Here is a 19,878-nt window from a genome sequence, read left to right on the forward strand (position 1 = left end):
AATACTGTCTTGAAGCGTGCACTCCTTTAAGTGTCTGTTGTTCTAACCTGCTGCCCTTATACTTACATGCATCGATGATGTCATGGCTCTGTCAACAACGCATATTTTTCCTTTTTCAGAATTAGGAGCCAGTGAACGATCCCTCAGGCAAATAATTCCTTACACTGAATTTCGTACGCTTTTTACAACCTTGTAGGGCTCGTCGCTTCGCCTATACGAGCTGTCTGGCTTTATAAAGGGAGCAGTAGCTTTCTCTTCAGTGCTGACAATTTGTGGGAAAGAGTATAGCATGGTGATTACTTTTGTCTTTCCTTTTCATGGATCGGGTGAGTTTTTGCAAGAGCTAGTTTCACTTGAGTTTCACGGAACTTCACATTCTTTTTTGTCATTCGTTTCCTTCAGCTCTGCCTATCGAATTTTAAGTTTTCCCGCACACTGCCTCCTGCACTGGTTCGTAAAACTGTTGCTAGTTTCCAACGCTGGACCTTCTGTGACAGGGTTCGGCTCCATTTTTTGGATTCACTTCGGTCCAGCCACAAAAAGATCGTGGCGCGAGAGCTCTATAAATGATCGACGCCAAAACCTTTTCGAGGACATAAATACTTAAACGTACGAAATGAATGCTGGAACATTCTCGCTGACTACCGTGCTCTCAAAAAGAGACCCGAAAAGAGACAACCTGCTGGCGTTTCCGACAATTGGTGATTGCCAAAACGGCCTAATATGGTAAGAGCTGCCGTCAGCATTGTAGCTGTCCGCCTGTTTGCGCACTTTTCATTGGACAAGACAGAAATGGGTCCGCGTTAAGATTAATTGCCTATTTCTTTTATATTGCCTTAAAACCTTTGTGACAAAAACGGTGCGGGCAGGACACCTTTTTTTTTTTTTTTTTTGGGGGGGGGGGGGGGCTGCCCTACTTATCCCGTATTGCACGCCTCTTCGCTTCACTTTTTGAGGCTTAGAAGCCTATTACATGAAGAAACCCTGACTCTGAGCCTTCTTGTATGGTAAACAAGAGTCAGCACTGAGGCGGGGGAGAGGGGGTGGGGGGGGGGGGGGGGGGGCGAAGGAGCATATACGGCGACGGTGAGGACGCTCGCCTTGGAAAGAATTACTTTTACAGCCATCGAACAAAATCTCTGAGCACCTGCGCTACGCCCGTTTAAAAGAATTCCTCAATGTGCACGGCGGGTAACTAGGCCGCGACATGGTACCAGTTCAGTGTGTTGTGTGCGCAAAATATAGCAACGTGCAGAAATAGGCAGCAAGAAGCACACAAAGCAGACTCTCACCTCTCGTCCAAAACACCATCGCCATTCTCTACATCATGCAAAGAGGACATGAAGGCTAACAAGAATTGGAATAAATTCAGAGACCTTGGAATCTGCCGGCGTTATGCCAAAGCGTAATGCCAACTAATTGTTGGCGTCGAAAAGTGGCCTATTAATAGTCGACGCCTCGGACAATTTGTTGACATAGAGTTGCTAACGTATGCAGAGAGTTGGTACCGAAAACTCTGAAGTGTAAAACGTCGCATGAATTTCACTGCCACCCGCCGAATTTCGATTGGCGTGAACGCCAACGGTAACCACGACAAGCGCACCTGTTTTGACTGCTACAACACGCGCTCGAATACCCTCGGCGCGCCTGCATTTCACTCGGGAAACGACACGTGCATGGCTTCACCGATACGCCGCTTTAGATCCCGACACAACACTGTCTGGCGTAGCCTGAACATCTCGGCTTTAAACCACGAGAAGACATAAAGCAGTTAGCAGTTGCAGCGGCTAACTTAGTCAAAACCTGCTGTTAACACATTTACCCTCAGCGCACTGCACCGGTCGCCAAATAAATTGATGCCTTTTGGCTGTAGCCTTTTTGTGTACTAGCGTGCCTGATGTGGACCAGCATTCTCCAAACCATGGACTTGCTGCTGCTTCGTGAGCTTATTTTTTGCGTTGTACTAAATCGGGACTATCGCCCTGTGGCCCGCTGCAGTCGATATCCCCTTGAACAATGCCCACAAGTCACCGCACATAATGCGACCTTGTGCGCGATACAGTTTCCCTAAATAGACAAGAGAAGAATTGCAAGCGCGCCGCACTGGCAAAAGACGGTCACTTTTCGCGGCGATCGGAGGCAAACCCGTTTCGCTTTTATACTCTTTTTTTTTTACTATGCCGTGCTTGGCCTCTCAGCACGCGGTATGCGCGTACCGGAAGGAGCCAGAACCCGGTAATCCCTTCACTCTCCTATTTCCTTTCCTTTGTTTCTCTTCAGGCGCCTGCGAAGAGAGTCCCGTAGTGCCGAGAAAGTCGTAGTGTTTGCTGTTGACGCTCAAAGGAATGCGTTTCATTTTAACGATGTACCTTGCACCAGTACGACGCGGAGAATGCGGAAAAGAACGAAAACGAGGCCTCCAGATCGGACTTGTATATACGGAAGTCGGGGAAGTGTAGCCCGCTTCCTCTTAGCTCAGCGGTTGCGCACGTTACATCAACTGCCAATGTCTTCATAATATTCATTATAAATTGGTGAAGGAAAGGTCGAAAAATACCGTCTATCCGCACCCTCACGAGTCCAACGCGAGACCCGACCGAGCGTAAGTAGAAATACAAGCAATCCGAAACACAGTGCCTTCTCAGCATGTAGCCAACGATTACTCCCACAGGTATAGAAACAGAAACTACTTTTTATGCAGTTAACTTTTTTCTCAACAAATACCCCCCTTTCCCCCCTCCATGTCTTCTCTCCTAAGTTTCTTGCAAAGGCAGAAGTGAATTTTTTTCTTGAGAGCGTAATTAACCATTTAGTACATTCTGTAGTTTAGGGCTGTTATCGAACTGTTGAAAAATAATAAGCTCTGCCTGCTACAGAACGCACAGGGGGGCGCAGAGAGAAACTTTCCCAACGACAACAAAGTATACAACTGCAGCGTATATCCACAAGCAATAGCTTCGACGTCGGCCCGACAGCGGTGTGCCTGGGGGTCCGCGCGGTCAGGACGGAATGCGAGACGCCGCTTTGCGAGGGGGAGGAGAGGCAGATTGGACGCGAGAGAGTGCGATGCGTTCTGGTCTCCCGGAATCGATGCTCCGCTTCCTGGTCGCCGGCTTCCGGTCGAGCTTTTGTCTGACCGCACTGACCTCTTTCCTCACCGGTGGACGCCCAAGAGAAAGCGCTCCCGAACGAACGTGCCCTTCTGATTTGCGCACCCTCCCCTGTCTCCCTCCCCACTCCCTCCTCTCCCTTCTTCGCACGCCAAAAGCGGCCGCGGCGAGCACGAACCTACCGGACAAACCTGGACCGCCGTCCCTGTGCACCGCATAATTCCTGCCTGAGGCTGCATCCCTCGTAAAGGTATACCCACTCTGCCGTACACCCGGAACCAATATATGAAAAACGCTTGTGCACGACCCCAGGAAAGCGAAAGGAGAACGCCACGAAACCTACGCGACGAGCAGACGTGAGCCGATGCTGGCGATAAGTGGCCCCTTCCATTTAGCGGCGCTGGACACAACCAGTACACAGGAATTCTGCTTAGCCTTATTTAGAGCGGAAGCGTGAGGTTCCACAGAGAGGAAAGGTTGCTAGTGCTGTTCGCGAAATTATCGTACACAACATCTAACCTTAGCAAGCCCGCGTAGCCTTAATAAGCTCGATATCAAAAATGTTCGTGCTTGGTTCAATTAGTGGCACTTGCGCGGTGCACTTTGTGGAATTGTTAATGCCTCTTCACCCAAAGGGAACTGCTCCAAAAGACACATGGCTGAAGAACAGACTTGTGGTCTACCTTTCCGTATAGTGTTCGCCGGGCTACTCCCAGATACATATTAAAAAATGTTCTTGCATGTTTGGTTCAATCAGTGGCACTTGCGCGGCGAACTTTATCGAATTGTTCTCAATGCCACTTCACCCAACAGGAACTGTTCCAAAAGAAAAGGCTGAAGAATGGACCTGTCAAAGGACGCAGCCACTGATTAGGAACTGGAAAGGCAGTGCCTGTCAAAAATAGGGCTTAGCTGCAAGGAAATGTGGAAAAACTGGACCTTGCACAAACTGGAGAGTGAAGCAGTGCCGGAAAAATATTCGCCGCTTCCGTCATTGCATAATGACCAATGCAGAGCAAAGTCTATCCCATTGAACATCAATTAAATGCGTGCCGGCCACCTTTCCTTTCCTTTATCCTTTCCCCGGAGGACTACCGGCCATCACCGTCTACAAAAAAAAAAAGAAAAGCTTCCATCATAACTGCCATCACCTACCCAGCAGAGATCTACATCGGTACCCAATAACCAGCAAGAAGTGAGAATGAAGAGCTACCTCTTTCCGTGAAATGTTCCCGGCTCAGATGGATGCGCATTTAAATTAGCAGTTCCACTTACTCGATGAAATGTACCCATTTTCTCCAACATCCTTCATGAACAAAAATTACGAGGAACTTTAGCGGCTAAAGTGGTGAAAGGCGAAAGCCTGAGTGCTGCATTCTGCTACCCGATTGTTCACTGCCCATTTTGTTGGTGCATTAATTAACTGCTCATTAATGACGCTTAAGCTTCGCCTTTAGGAGTGGAACGCGACAGCGTGTTGCAGCGCTGCCAGGGAGTCCACGGAACGCCACCATTCGTTCGGCGCGATGCCTTGCCCTTTGAACGCAACGCTTTTTGAGGAAAGGAAATGGCGCTGTAATTCTCTGTCATCTCGGTGGGCACCTGAGCCGCACTGTACAGGAAGGGAGGAAGTGTGAGTGAAAGAAGAAAGAGGGGCCGTAGTAAAGGAAATGAAAATTTTATTTGAGGAAAGGAAATTACGCATTCACTGTCTCACATATCTCAGTAGACACTAGACGAAAATTGTATTTGAGGAAAGGAAGTTGCGCAGTAACTGTCTCACATATTTCGGTGGACACCCGTCAAAATTCGCGCATGGTGACGTCACGACAATTTGGACCAATCAGAAACGCGGACAAATACGACTTGCTCGTCGGTAAATTGGTTTTTGAGGAAAGGAAATGTGTCTCGCATATCTCGGAGGACACCTAAACCTCGCCGTAACGGGAAGGGAGGAAGATGGGAGTGAACGTAGATACCGTATTCACTAGACGCACCTTTGTTCATTCCAAACCATCGAGTTGGCATGGCGGAGTGGTAGCGTGCTCGACTCGCACTGCGGAGACCGGGGTTCGATTCCCAAGCTCGGCCAATTTCTTACTCAGTTTTATTTATTTATCTGGTCTGACTAGAAAGGTTAATTGGACTAATTGGTTAAGTAAGCAATTAACTAAACTCAGTCAAACTTTCTTGGAGCATCACTATACGATCCCTTTAATTGGTTGCATGGTTAGTAGCCGAGTACAATTGGCCCCGTTTGAAATTCGCGCACTGTGTCGTCACGACCGTTTCGACCAACTGAAAAGCGTGACATTTCTTGTCGACAGCTCCTGCTTACAACGATGAGGCATTAAAGGCTTCCGCCTTAAAAGGCCATTGAGTCAACCTTACCTGAATACACATGCATCTATCCGCCACGGCCATCGCAACACTGTTCGACGAAGCCTGTGTACTCCAGTTTTGAAACCGTCTGTTCTCGGCACATGCTTTTAAGACCGCAAGTAATTCGGAGCTTCGGAACCGCCGTCAACGCCGTCTCAGCCAAGAGGGGCACAGCGCTGCCAGACCAGACACCTGGCACCGTTCCCGCTTTCTCAAGGTTACCCCGAGTTTTCCTAACTATTGCACAAGTTACGCCTTCGCTTCAATCTTCTTTCTTTTTTTTTAGCAACTAAAGTTCGGACAGATGCGCGATTTATAGGGGTGTTGTTTTAGATCACAGCGATTCAGCGGGTTATTTTTGGTCCCGCACATGTCTCAATAAAGATCTCCCGCGGCAAGTCGCTGAGTGACAGGATCTTCTCTCTGCGCCTTTTTGTGATGCCCTTAACTCAGACATGAACATGAGCAACAGACTCATCTTGACACGCATGGCTTAGTACGCACGCTGGCTAGGTGGTGCTTAGCTGGCATCGTGATGCAAATGTATCAGGTATAACTGGTTCCGGGTGCTCCACGCTAAAGGGAGCTCGGAAAGGCACTCCCGGCTTCAAGTCGAGTGCAACTACCCCCCAGGGCAAACATTGTCGGAGATGGTAATGCATCACTCAAGGAAAGGTCTTATATAAAAGCACTAAAAAGCGTAAGCAAAGATGTTCACGCTAGGCGGAATTACTTTCGCCGTCAAGGCCGTTTTTTTTTTCTGTCAACTCGCATTCGACTGCCTCTCTACAACCACAAAAACAGTGAAGAGAAAGTAGGCTTGGGTATTTCCTTTTGAGTGAACTCACAAGGAAGAGTGGTGTACGTGACGCAACGCTGTCTGCTTCGCGCTCGCTGCGTCAATAGCGTAGATGGTCCATAGCCTCATTTGCATGCGCTCGTGCTGTGAGAGAATTTGCACTTGACAAGGATCTTGGCTACTTGACCATAACGAACGAGGAAACCTCTCCCCCATGCAGTAAACAATCAAGCTATTTCACTGTCATTTTGCTGAAATACATTCTACCGGCAATGCCGTGTATCCTTCTGGCGTCTTGCTGCTATTTTATGGGCGTCAGAATTTTTACCAACTTCACATTTACTAACTTGCTGCGCCTTTACGCCTTCTGTCTTGGGCTCTCCCCTTCGCAACCTTCATGTCAAGAATTTTAGAGACGCTTTTGCACGTGTATTTCAACGCATAAATAACTGAGCGTGAAATTTTTACACCTTTTAAGTTCTTGTTTTTATCCCAGTGTTTTCTTTCTACTATCAGTAACTCTTCCTTCAGGGGCCATTTTTTTTCGCATAATCACATCTAATGGCGTAATTTTAGGCTGTTTTTCTTTTTTTTTCAGCTTGCAGGCACTGCCATTTGAACGCTTCGTGGCCCTGGTAGCCCTGACCTCGAGTTTTCTAAACAATGCCGCCGATAAATGTATTTTCTTTCGACTGCGCCTGAGCTGGCGAAAACATTTTGTGGAAAAAAATCCTAACACATGCCAGATAGACTGACAGGCTCCGGCTACGCGTTGTTTACAGGCATTCCACCGCTCACTCTTCAGAGAGCTAACGCATGTACTACTAAGCGAATGCCTCCGGAAGAATCCCTCGTCGGTAAAGCGTTGGCGGATTCCTCAACGATCCTCGCGCAAGCCTCATGGCCATTTCTGTCAGCCCACAGAAGAGAGCACTCATTCGTCACCTTTTCTCTTCCTAGTCACATGACCTGCTGAATGTTGACATGCTGCTGTAGGGCCCCTCCCATTATTGCCGCCATGCAGTTCGTAGGTAGCACTTGGCCTCGATGCATCTCCACGTTTCCAATCGGTGCCCGTAACCGGAATAATTCGAGGAACTTTCACAAATACTAGAGTGCTCGCAAACAGTAAGCCTTGCAGAGGAACAGGGGTTATTTTAAAACAGAATTTCTAACTCCCATTCGATGCGATCGATTATATTCCCAAAAGAGGGCGCATCACTACATGCTTTAACGGGCAAATGGACCACTGATGCAAAGAGCAAAAGTTCGCTAACGCAAGAGGTACTTTTATCTTGCGTACCTTGAAAAGTTTTTCCTTACAAATCGAAGCAATAGTTTCGATGGGCGCCATTAAACCTGCAAACAGTTTCTGAAGACATGTGGTTTTGAAATGTGGTCAATGCCATTCAGAAGCCTAGGCAGGCCTTATCGGGCTTTATTTTTTAAAAAGAGAGAGAGAGTGCAAGTTCGTGTGTGGTGGACTGCACTGCACACATACAGCTGGACATAATATCGTAAGATGGTAGCCACTCAGAACGCGCTGAGATGTGCCAGCAGGGACACAGCAATGGATGCTGCCTCCTGCGTTCGTGGCATTTCTTCAAGTGAGCATTTTAAAGTACCCGCGCAACTCCACTACGAAGCAGCGCAACAGCAATTGTGTGCGTCGCTTTTTGTGTCGTTGCATATGAAAGTGCGCGAATTTCACAACATCTCTAAATGTTGCTGGATAAAGCGATCGATAAAGAGTTACTGAATTCTGAGTAGCTTGATGTTCCTATGAATAGACTGCTCGTTTGATTGACTAATTAATTAACCGATTGATTGATTCATGGATTCATTGTGAAATTGATGACATTTATCTAGAGAATTTTGAATGATAAAATTTTACGGGCCAGCGCAAACTGAGGGCTATGTGCCACGCAGTAGTCGACAGCTATCGTGCGGCTATTTCGACCGGCAGACGTAGTGACGATCAGAATACGACTGTTTTATTGTTTTTTTTTTCCGCAAGGAATTTTTTCCTGATAGCCCTTCGGCATTGTTGTCAGATAAATTAACATTCTATAATAGCTCGCTTTGAAAATGCTGCCCTTCTACTAAAGATAACTCGTACTGGCAAAAAAAAATGTACAAAATACTTGTTCTTCTCGTGGACCTTGAGGTCGGAATGATCAAGACGGAACACTCCGTTTAACTTTGATCATCTCTAGTAACCAGGATTCAAAAATTTCTGCGTGAACTTAGACTTAACAGAAAAGGGAATCAGTTTTCTACTGTAGTGAACTGTGGATGTCTTCCTTATTTTCTTTTTAATCCTGGATATCACAGCCTCAAACCGCCCAGTAGAACAGTTAAAAGCAGATCATCTTTTATTTCTAACAAGATTTCATTTCTGCTTTTTTCTCTTTCTGTGCAGAACTGCCGAAATCAATTCCATTTCACGCTGGTGCAGCAATGCTGTCTTCTAAGCTGCGCCTTCGGTTTCAGCAGCCTTGGCACGGCAGCCTAGCGAAAGAAAGCATATTTGCTCAGCCACCGACCCCGCGTTTGCCGCTGTCAGGTGAGCAGACACACCTCCAAGAATAACGGCGCTCAGCGTCCGGTGTGTTATTCAAGTAGTGCCGCTTCTTGCGCTTCATTTTGATTTAACAGGTGACTGCTTTCAGACAACAGAAAAATTATTTTTTTTTTCTGGGGCCAATTCCGACTCTAATATAATAGGTACCAACACATTCCTTCCTCTTTTTTCGCAAACGCGTTAAAACACCTCTGGTTCAGTAATGAACATAGGCAACTTATTAGAAAATAAAACGTATCTCAGCGGCTATATTTCTTTACAGAAACCCTATTAAGGTTAATATTGCGCTATGTAATCTCTAGTGTTACCGATTTGCTTATGTTAATGAGGCAGTACTTTTCTGGAAAATGTCGCAAGGATGAAACGTCCGCAATCGTATGTTGAAACATCATCCTTCTTTTTCGAAGAGTGAACCTCTACGTCGCAAAGTAAAACAGAAATGCGAGATGTCGAAACCGATTGGCTCCGATCCTAAGACCTAGGTGTCTGACACCCAGATATTATCGCTACTTCGTATCTTAGTAGAGACGTGCGTAATTGCTTACGTCACTACCAACGAATTCAATGAGTAATGTTAACAGCGTCGTAGGGCACGAAACCTTTCAAGAAAATTTTGTTTTAAGAAATGATTTTTGTCCCTTACTTCGCAGAGCATAAGCCCGAAGAGCTCCTGACTATGAGACGCGCTTACTGCAAAGTCTAATACCCTCTGAGTCACAGACGGAAGCAAAACAGAGAGTTATGCTCCGTTCACTTCGGCGAGTAAAAAAAGAAACAAGACAACGCATAGCTTAGCATATCTACTAGAGCATAAGCCAACCTGTTTCCGTGACCACCGTTTGAGAACAAGGGTATGGAATTGTGAGTGTGGCAACGTGCGCAGTGATTGTAAAAACGTGTTCTTTCTTGATCGTAAGTGCGACGGTCGACTAAAGGGCAAATAAAAGCGGTTAGTTCGTAGGGACGAGCTTCATTCGTCAAAATGCGAGAGTATTGTTTATGCGCTAAGCTTGCATATGCGGCGGCAAATGGTGATTTTTCATTCTTGAATACATTTGAAGTTAACCTGCGACATAAGTTCTATTACTGCTTCTGCGTAACAAAAAAAAATGCTCAATAACAAGCAAGATACTTTTCACGCAAAGCAAATCATATGAAACACTGTCCAAAATGAAAGTATTGCCGTTATTATGAACATCATTATAAATGAGTAAGTAGAAAACACGAAATAACCACACGGGAGGAAAACTCCGACAGCCAGAAGGCGCACAACGTCTGCATGCGGTTCGCATGACACTGAACAAACATATACAAAATTACATCTAGACCCTCAGTAACGCGTATTTATATACGCACATCAGCACTATAACTCATTGTTGCACATATTTCGTATCTTCTTTTAGTTACGACGCTAATAAATTAATCATTGTTCCAGGAATCCCGTAATTACCCCAATATTTTTGCGTCATGTCCCTTAAAAGCTAAAACTTATCATGATCCTAACTTGATAAACTTCAGTCAGATGATCATTTTACCCACGAACTCGTCTAAGCATGTGATATATCCTCCACACTTTTACATTAAATCAATCCACAGCATAATTCATTCAATTCGCGTAGCTCCTGGCTGCATGCTCCAGTAAAAGGTGTCTTTAAACTTTACTTATACAACTTATTTTTTAATGAAAAAGGAAGAGGCAGTTTTTTTCATTTTTTTGTGCCAAAATAGAACTAAAGGTGCCACACACGTATCTCATGAATAAATGGCAAAATGCGACCGACGATGGATGCTCCTGAGTCCTCCTGTCGCATTTATAAGCGGCCGGCATGCGATGTACACACACGCGAGCGTCGGGACCACACGAGGGATCACATGCACGTAGTTGACACCGCTGACTTATCACTTCACCGCTTGTAGCGCAACTCCTCCATGCAATGTATACTAAACCAAACCCTATTGTAGACAAGATGGCAGTGCGTTCCAACGACACAACCCAATGCGTGAAGCGAAAACAACACGGTTTCGCCTTCACGTGTCCGCTAACCCCTGCAAACAGCTAGGGGAGAACGTGGCACAGTTTTAAACATCTCGTCCAGAATGCCATATGCAGTAGTCCTGGAATGCCAGTTATCCCGCACTCGAAACCAGTGGGGTCGAAACTTATCGACCCGGCAAAAAGGAAACGACACTGCAGAAGTTACAGACACGTCGCAGTACAACACCGAAGGCATCGAAGCCACCCGTCATACAGTCAGCGAAGCAAAGCAAACAAGCAACTCGACTGCACTGGCACAGTTGTTGCTTCCCCGAGCACTGCTTGGCACTCACGCAGAACGCACTCGACGTAGTGGACACCGCGTACAGCACACATCACGGTCAGCGGGAAAATAAACCATTGGAATGACTGCAGCAGACAGCCATGTACACACGCGCACGCTCCATATAGCTACAGCATAGCCAAACAGTGATGCTTTTGGGCAGAAGTACTTTCGCGACTCGCGTCGCGCGCATCTCGACTCACCGGTGACGGCGACAGCGGAGTATCCGAAACGGCTCGGCCGTCCTTGCGGGGCAAACGGGGACAGGGCCTTCGGCCGGCTCCACCGGCGCAGCAGCAATGGCAGCAACCGCGTGGCCCGCGCGACGGCGGCGGCGACGGCGAGGGGCTGGGGAGAGGGCGAACCGGCTTTGACGAGCGTTGCTGAATACCCAGGCGGCGCGACGACGTCGAGTCCGAGTAGGCCTTCGAGGCGCGCCCTGCCGGACGGAAGTCGCCACTGATGACCGCTGGGTCCACCTGCAAGACAGAGAGCGCCGTTGCTTCTTGATGCAGCTGCCCGTCTCTTACGCCGTTTCTCACGTCTACTCTTTCGCTTATGCTCTCTCTCTTTCCCATGCGTCGACAATTACCCGGCGTGAGCATGCCAATTTTCGGGGCGTCCAAGAGGAAGCGTGTGCTTCTGCGGAGTATAATTTTCTGTCGATTCGTAGGAGACTCCGCAGGGACTCGCAGAGTATCCAGCGGCCTGAGCCCAGCCCACCATGCAATTAGAATACATTGCAGAGCGAGTTGAGGAATGCGCAGAAGGGTTTTGTTGGCATGCACCTGTCCCTGTACTGGGAGGTTAATCGCTGCTATGCATGGCACCTTGGTGACTGCCAGACCCCTCTACAGAAACTGGAGCGTCTTTTACAGGTCTTCTGGATCCTCTTTATGGCCTTCGATGCCAACGCAGACCCAGGCATAACAACGTGTACAGTCATCCGCACACAAATCTAGAGCGTTCGAACGCCGCGCTCTGTTGCGAATTATGGCCGTGCGCCGCTGCGTGGCGGGTTCGATATGGCTTTAAAAGTCATGAGGAATTAAACAGTGCGCATGGGAAGGTGCTTGCATGATAAAGCCTTGTTTAGAGCCCTAGACCTAGACCAAGCGTAAATGACGCCAGTGCACTCCCCGGTGTGCGTCATTCGAGCGCTCTAGACAGGTGTGTGAACGACTATACAAGCACTGTGTATTGGCGTATTCAAATTCTAAAATTTTAATTGTTATAAAATGCGAGATTGAAGACTACTCACCTTATGCAATCCTGAGGGAAGCATACGGAACGTAAGGTTCTTCAAGCTACGAATAACGTCTTAAACGATTCTACCGCGTCCATAGCAAGTTATATAGGAAGAAAATAGGAATTCCAAAAAGCTGCTATCTTTCTCGGGTTATAGGATTGGGTTTTTGCAATTGAACAGCTTTTATAGTAGCGCACAGAAAGAGTTTGATGGAAGCATAAATTCGCAAAGCGTAAATGATGCAGCAGTCACTGTAAAAATTCGTGCTACTGCAAATGCGTCTCCCGTGAGAGTCCGTTTAGAAAAGAAAAGCCGGTGAAGACATTTATAATTCTACCCTGCGATTTTGCTGTCTTCCTGCACATATGATACCATTCCACACCTGCTGCTTTTGGCCACAGCACGTAGGAGAGCTGTGTATAAAGGAAGCGTGAAAGAGTGCAGTTGCCTCTTTATTTAATGCGTGTGCGTACGCATGTGTCTGCGTTCATGCCTGTACGCGTGTGTGATGGCGCATACGCATGCCTGTTCTTAGTACTACGTGTGTGCATTTTTTAGATGTAAACAAAAAGCCCCAGTGCTACCTTCCGCGACCTCATATAACATTCGATATCACTGGCAATATTGTCACGTTGTAGTAACGGCAGTCCAGCGGTCAGTAGGACACCAACAAGACTTGGAAACGAAGCTCTTTATTTGGGCTGACTTGCGCCCGCAAAAGAACTGAATAACTCGGCGGCGGCGTAAGCAACAAACGTGCTCGTCAGTCGTCGAACTACAAATGCCCGCCGCTCGCGGCATCGCTCAATTTAAAGCCGGTAAGGAAACTTCGAGATAACAGGTCAAGATCATCTACACTAATCTGGAAACACGTAGATGCACCTCTTCATGGCTGTGATCAATCGAGATTAATCCGATCGCTTCTCGCGTCACGAACAAAAATGATAACACCCCTTTCCTGCGGCTTTGCGTGAACGAAAAGACACTACAATGATACGTGGCAATATGTTTATTTTAACAAAGAGCAATCCGAGTGGTACACCTTCACTTTTTGAGCACGAGTACGCCAGTATATGGGCCAAGGCATTCTTACAGTGGCCTTGAATTGACTACAGAAACTGTACTTACTTTGAAACAAAATTTATAGCTTTTTTTACGTGCAGGGCATCAATGAAATAGGCCTATCTGACAGCGATGACGCGCTGGCAAACAGGCCTCGTCATACAGGGCGTCACCCCCGGTCTCGTGTTGCACCGGGAACCCACAGGATTTTTCCTGTCTGTACAAGCGCATCCGGACGACATGGTTGGGTTTCCCCAGGGTTCAGAGACATCGAAAAGGAGAGACGCGATGCTTCATAGCGTGTTTCGCTTCTTTAAAACAACACTTATTTATATGCCATCTTGTAAATATTGACTGCATGGTTGGAAGTATACGGTGCCCTGCCTTGTGAGGGCTACGCACTTATTTCCTGTCATTGCCTTCCTTGGCACATGTTGGAAATGAGAATTTTTGAAGGTGCCGGCAAAATACGCTACTTCTTCAGCGTCGCATAAATGTCAGCCATGGAGCCTCTGTAACCAGTGGCTTCAATAACTGCATCATGCTCACTTAATACAGCATATATTCTTATCAGACCCGAGTAAAAGATCGGTTTCTCAGCAATAATCCAAATGAATTTCTGCATTCTGGGTTTTCCCATTATCATCATCATCAACCTGACTACGCCAGCTGCAGGGCAAATGCCTCTGCCATGTCTCTCCAATTAACCCTGTCCTTTGTCAGCTGCGGCCACCCTATCCCCGCAAACTTAACCTCACCCGTCCACCTAACTTTCTGCTGCCCCTGCTACGTTTGCCTTCCCTTGAAATCCACTCCGTTACCATTGAGGACCAGCGGTTATCTTGTCTTCGCATTACATGCTCTGCCCAAGCCCATTTATTCCTCTTGATTTCGACTAGGATGTCATTAACCCGCGTTTGTTCCCTCACCCACTCTGCCCGCTACCGGTCTCTTAACGTTACACCTATCATTTTTCTTTCCACAGCTCGCTTTCCAGCGAGCTATGGAAAGCGCGCTATGGAAGCGGACAGGTTTAGATTGAGTCGAAATGCGAAAATGCTATTGGGACTTCGCTACACATTCATGTGGTCGAGACGGTATTGTAGACAATCTCTTCAACGGGCTCACAGCACGAATGTTGCTTCTGCATGTAAATTTCGAAGCTACTTGAAGTCCACGAGGCCTTATATGTAACAACTAAAACACATGAAATAGATGTAACTTGCACCGCAAGCGAGCATTTCTTCTAGCAGACATGTAGACCCCGCTCAGCAGGCGCACGCAGCAACTGGGACGAGAAGTCCTCAGTCGAATACCTTTCAAACTCGGAAAGATCAAAGTGGCCCTAAAACATAAAATGTGGCTTCCGTTCTTTTTCTAATTGCCAGATTTCTGACTCACGATATATATTGCTGTAAATGACTTGGCGCCGCACGCATAGTACAGGCCCATTCGGTTTGCGGCCCGAGTCTTTTTCGGCATCCTGGATGTCGAGGTCGCGCCTGTAACCCGATTCGCGAAGGCCACCCACGCTCTAGACGCTATTACAGCTGCTCCGCGTCTGTGCTCGGTTACGTCTTTTCCATCTCCTTGTAGCGGCACCTTTTCGGTGGTGATGCTATAGCAAACAGAACGCCTACGCAATAGTACGGGTGATCCCTCTATGCGACGCGCTAGGTGACGTCACGCCTCCGCCCTTCCCTCCTTGCGTATGGAGCAGAGGCGCATGACCTGGCTCTGTGCTGTCGCAAGTCCTAAACTGGGCACACCCATATGACGGTGCAGCACACGCCACGCAAACACATGCGCGCACGAACGCACGCATGTATATGCACACAGACTGATTTCCATATTTAGGCGCAGTTTCACTACGCTTTATCTACTTGCAAACAATGTGGAATAGATGGGTGTTGGATGATGTTTTCCATGGTGTTCAGTAATCGGCATTTGAAGATGAATGGAGTTGTCCCCACTACATTTCCTGCCGTTGTTGATGTTGTTTGTTGTTCGGCAACCTATAGCTAAGCGCAGCGTCCAATAGATGACAGCTATGCAAGGCACTAATTACATTTCTTTCTTTGTGTCCTTGGTTCTATCGGAGCCGGCTTGCACCACGCCATTGCACGCGCCTCCGAAGCACTGTAAACAACAAAGAAGGTTGCGGAGAGACAAGTGCGTACCACCTCTTTGCTTTCTTTTTTTCTGGGTACACAGTCACCTGAGATGACGTGTGTCGGTGCGCCGTACCTTTTGTATTAACACCTAGCACTACGCATATGCACCTCATCACCATTGCGAACATCTCAAGCCAGCATGGAGAATAAGATCGCAAGTGTCATGTGGTGAAATTTATCGCGCGGCCACCAAAGCACACGTATTCGTAAAGGTGCATTGTTGGGTTAGTCGGTGACAAGGCAGCGAGATGTGTAGTTCACTTTGGAAAAAAGGCAAGACAAAAATAAAGGACAACACCACACAGAGTGGTCGTGCTGTACTTCGCAATGCTATCCTTTGATTTGATGTTCGTTCACTTCTCTTTGTTCATACGGACCTTACCCGGTAGCCTGCGTTTTCGTGCCCTAACTCTTCTTCGATCTCGCGTTACCACTATAAAGCACAGACTACCTTTTGTTTGGCGAGCAGCGAAACACTTTCACAGCCTTCCTTCTGCTGCGGGCTCTCTGAGGTTTAGCGTGTTGGCTCGGTGTATGTAGGGCACCTCAGTGGGGTGGTTTTGTTTTCTCCTTCTTGTTTTCTTTTCCTGCAGTGCCGCTCGCTTGGCATGGTCGACTGATAACAATGATATCAGTGCCCAGCATCTGGTGGTTTCACTGGCCCGCTTTCTTATGTTCTCGCCGACAAGCGCGTAACACTTTTTCGCTCGGGCAAATACCAGGAGCGTGACGGTCAACGTCCCCGCCCGTCTGTGGTATTGAACTGCGATCTCGAACTTTACATTTTGCCGCATCAATGACTCGCTAGCGAATAAAAGGCATTCGCTTACATGAAAAGTAGAATTGAAATGTCGGCGCCCCAGGTCAAGGGCTAGGCCGCAAAGTTGAAATATAACACGGAACAGAAGTGACAGAGATTTGACGCCCCGCCAAGAGAATACAAGCCCCAACCTATGTGACGCCATGCTTCCGCCTAATAAATGTGGCCAAATAGAGGAAGCTTTGCACCCGTCATATCAGGTCATCATTGGTGGAAGCCTCGATTATCAGTTGTGAAACAAACCAAAGCAGACATATGAGTGCAAATCCGCGCAGGAATAACACCCGTACTCTCGATTTCTGTTTTCTGTCTTGTTATGCGCGGCGTTCGGCAAATCATGGAACCATAACAACAGTGCCGCGTCAGTTTCGTATCTTTGATTGCCATGATGTAAAAACAGACAGACACCAGTCGGCGTAGAGCCAAACTTATAAAGAGCAGGGTACATCCATCCATAAAGATACACTTCATCGGTACAGCCAAAAAATTCGTTAGGGAAGCATGGCGTTCAAGGGAGCCCGGCTTCTAAGGGAGGAAATAAAACTATGAGGAAATTTAGCCATTCTCAAATATTAAGAAGTTGGGCTAGTTGGTACGTATTCATTGTTAACGAGTGCAAAAAAGTCAAAGACGAAGAATGCTTCAGTAATGTTGTCGTCGTCTTCTCTTCGTCTCCGTCTTTTTTTGCGTTCATTAGCCATAGATTTCATACAAGAGCACGCAGTTGCGTTTCGACACAGTAAACTCTGGCAACACGCCGAAACACGACCTCTCTTTCTGTGCAACTGAGTATAGTCCCTGGTTGCAGTTGATAATTTCTTCTTAAAACATAGTAGATTTGTAAGACTGATTAATCAAGCGTCGTTTCTCAAATAACACCACATTTTAAAGGTTACAGACTCACGGAAAACAATTTACAGGACAATGGGACATCTGATGCGAAAATTTTGTGACAGCCGTTGGATATATCCTCCAAGACTACTTTCATGTTTTTGCTCCAATGAATGCTTTTCTTTCGAGGCTTTTCAACTCGAGGCTTCCCACAAGCGACAAAATGTTTTGGGCAGGTGAAAATTACAGGAGGTAGGCGGATCGTGTATGGCGCTTCTGAAGGGCGAAGGTGGGTGAGGGTGGGATTGAGAGGTGCATCAAAGGGTGGCGGTAGGTGGGTGGCCAGCTTCCTAACTAAGGCGGTTGTGGTGGGGAGGTGGCTGGTGAATGGAGACATCATTCTCCTAGGCTACAGACACATAGACAAAGGAATTTTCGCACTGCGACACTGGTGTCGATTTCGCACTAACACAGTTTCTTTTGATTACAAGAAGCTTCCATTGATGAGTCCAGCCGCAACAGCAACGGGCCGAAGCAACCGCCAAACGAGCAGCATTCCAGGCGGCCGTCCTGCAGATAACGCAGTTAAACAGGATTGAAGTTGGCAAATACCTCCTCACTTGCTAGTTCACGGCTAATCCGCAAATAATCCTCAAAAGCAAAGTTAATACCTCTTGCGACGAGAGGTGAGAACTGTGCTTCATGAGCTAAAATGCCGATGGCTTCTACAGTCGGCCTTACCGATGCCACGTCTACATGTTCAAGAAAACGAAAAAGATACTTTCGCTTTGAATATTCATACCGCATCTTAAAACGAAAATTTGTCACGGGCTCGCAGTTTGCCTGTGCCTTTGTGAGTACACGTGCACTTATTCCCCGGAAGTTTTTATGCTTGAAAGCGTTAGCACAGTGTCTAAGCCGGCCAGGAAAAGGAAACCTTCGGATCTTAATTCTGCTTCTCGGAACGATCAAGACGGTTTTGAGCAACGGCATATGCGAACACCTTCCTATCGGGTGTACAGAACTCCTATAGAGATGTCTTGCTCCTCCCCCACGTAGCGCACGGAATGGAATGTCGTTGAATAATTCATGCCCTTTACTATCCACCGCAGATAGGCACTGGCTGCCGTGTCGTGAATATTATTAGAGAGTGGCTTCGAACATACGTTTTAATCAACCTTTTCATTCTGGTCACATCCCATTGCCACTCGTCTGTCCTTGCTTTTCCTTACAGGAAAAGAGATGCTTAAATTAATGCATCTTCCTAATCACTTCGTTTACACTGGTCGTCACGTTTAGTTCACGTGGGCTGCACGCGCGTATTGCGTCTATGGTTTCAAAAAAGGAAAAAGAAAAAAAAATTGAATTATGCAGATTTCCTTTGGGCTGAATTCAAAGCTTCATGCAGACGTATTACACGAGAATTTGACGTCGCACAAGGTTAGCATAACACACGTTCAGTATTCTGCGATTATTTTAGATCCTTCGAATTGACAAAGCAAAATGAACTGTCAGAAAATTTGTTGCAGCATTTATTGGCTTAACAGAAAGATATGTTACGCTTTATGCATTTAGCATTTTTATCCTTATAAATGAGCTTCTTTTGTACGAGTTAAAACTAGAAGCACTGATGTTACAGTGAGTCTGCAGCCTGAACCCTTTCCACTTCTGTACAGTATTGGTTGTCCTATTATAATAGTGCTTGTTGATGATATAGAACTGTGGTCGAGTGCCAAGGAGAGTGCAGGAGCAATCTGGAAGCTTGAAAGCAAACACTGAAAAGCAAGCGTCAGAAAAGGCAATACAAAATGCATGGCTTCTAATCAAGAAGGCCATATGTGCGAACAACTAAGGTAACATTACACCATGGTCAAAAGAAAAATACATTCCAGATACCTTAACACGATAAGTGATGAAGAAGACATAGTGAGGGAAAGCGAGAGAGAAAAACATTTATTCCCCCCCTCCCCCCCTTTCCCGGATCGCCGCCACAAGTCGGACCGTCTAGAGTAGCGACCCAGCTCTCCCAAGAACACGGTATCTACATGGATAGCAATCTGCGTTGTAGGTAGTGCGGTGACTGTGTGGCACGTGGGCAGGTCCAATATGTGTGTGTTGTCGGGTGGGAGCAATATACCTGACAGCGAGTGTGGCCAGAGTACTTGAGTATGTGGTGGTTGTACAGGTCACATTGAACAGTGTTTGCACTTGTCTAGCGAAACTAGACTCGCGGCGAGTAAAATGTGGAAGATGGAGGGGAAGGATGCAGCGGGAGAGTCGTAGTTCTTCAAGACTTTCTCTTCGGTGTTTTCAGGGCATACGCTGCTCATCCTTGTGGTTTTAATGATCCAGACGAGGGTAAGTGTTGCTCGGAGGCGTGTTGCGAGCGAGAACATGTGCCCGTTCGTTCCCTTCTATCCCCTGAAGACTGGGAACCCATTCTAGAAGGTTATGTAGGCTTGTAGGTTAGTTATTTAACGGGACCGTAGAATCCAAGCAGCATAGAAGAACTAGAAAGCTGTTTCTGATGTCCTCGGTAACAAGAAGAT

At 47.0% G+C, this 19,878-nt stretch overlaps 1 protein-coding gene across 2 annotated transcripts in view; it reads right to left on the minus strand.

The window, feature by feature from the left end:
* The window catches only part of LOC149340213 (uncharacterized), a 70,140-nt gene extending 58,578 nt beyond the window's left edge, over nt 1-11,562 (minus strand). For both annotated transcript variants that reach the window (XM_089548981.1, XM_089548978.1), the window contains exon 1: nt 11,397-11,562. The gene's annotated coding sequence lies outside the window, so the exon portion shown is untranslated. The remainder of the gene's footprint in view (nt 1-11,396) is intronic.
* Nucleotides 11,563-19,878: the final 8,316 nt, after the last annotated feature.

Source organism: Amblyomma mixtum, chromosome 6 (assembly GCF_055824585.1).
Source record: "Amblyomma mixtum isolate Tamu chromosome 6, ASM5582458v1, whole genome shotgun sequence".
NCBI lineage: Eukaryota > Metazoa > Arthropoda > Arachnida > Ixodida > Ixodidae > Amblyomma > Amblyomma mixtum.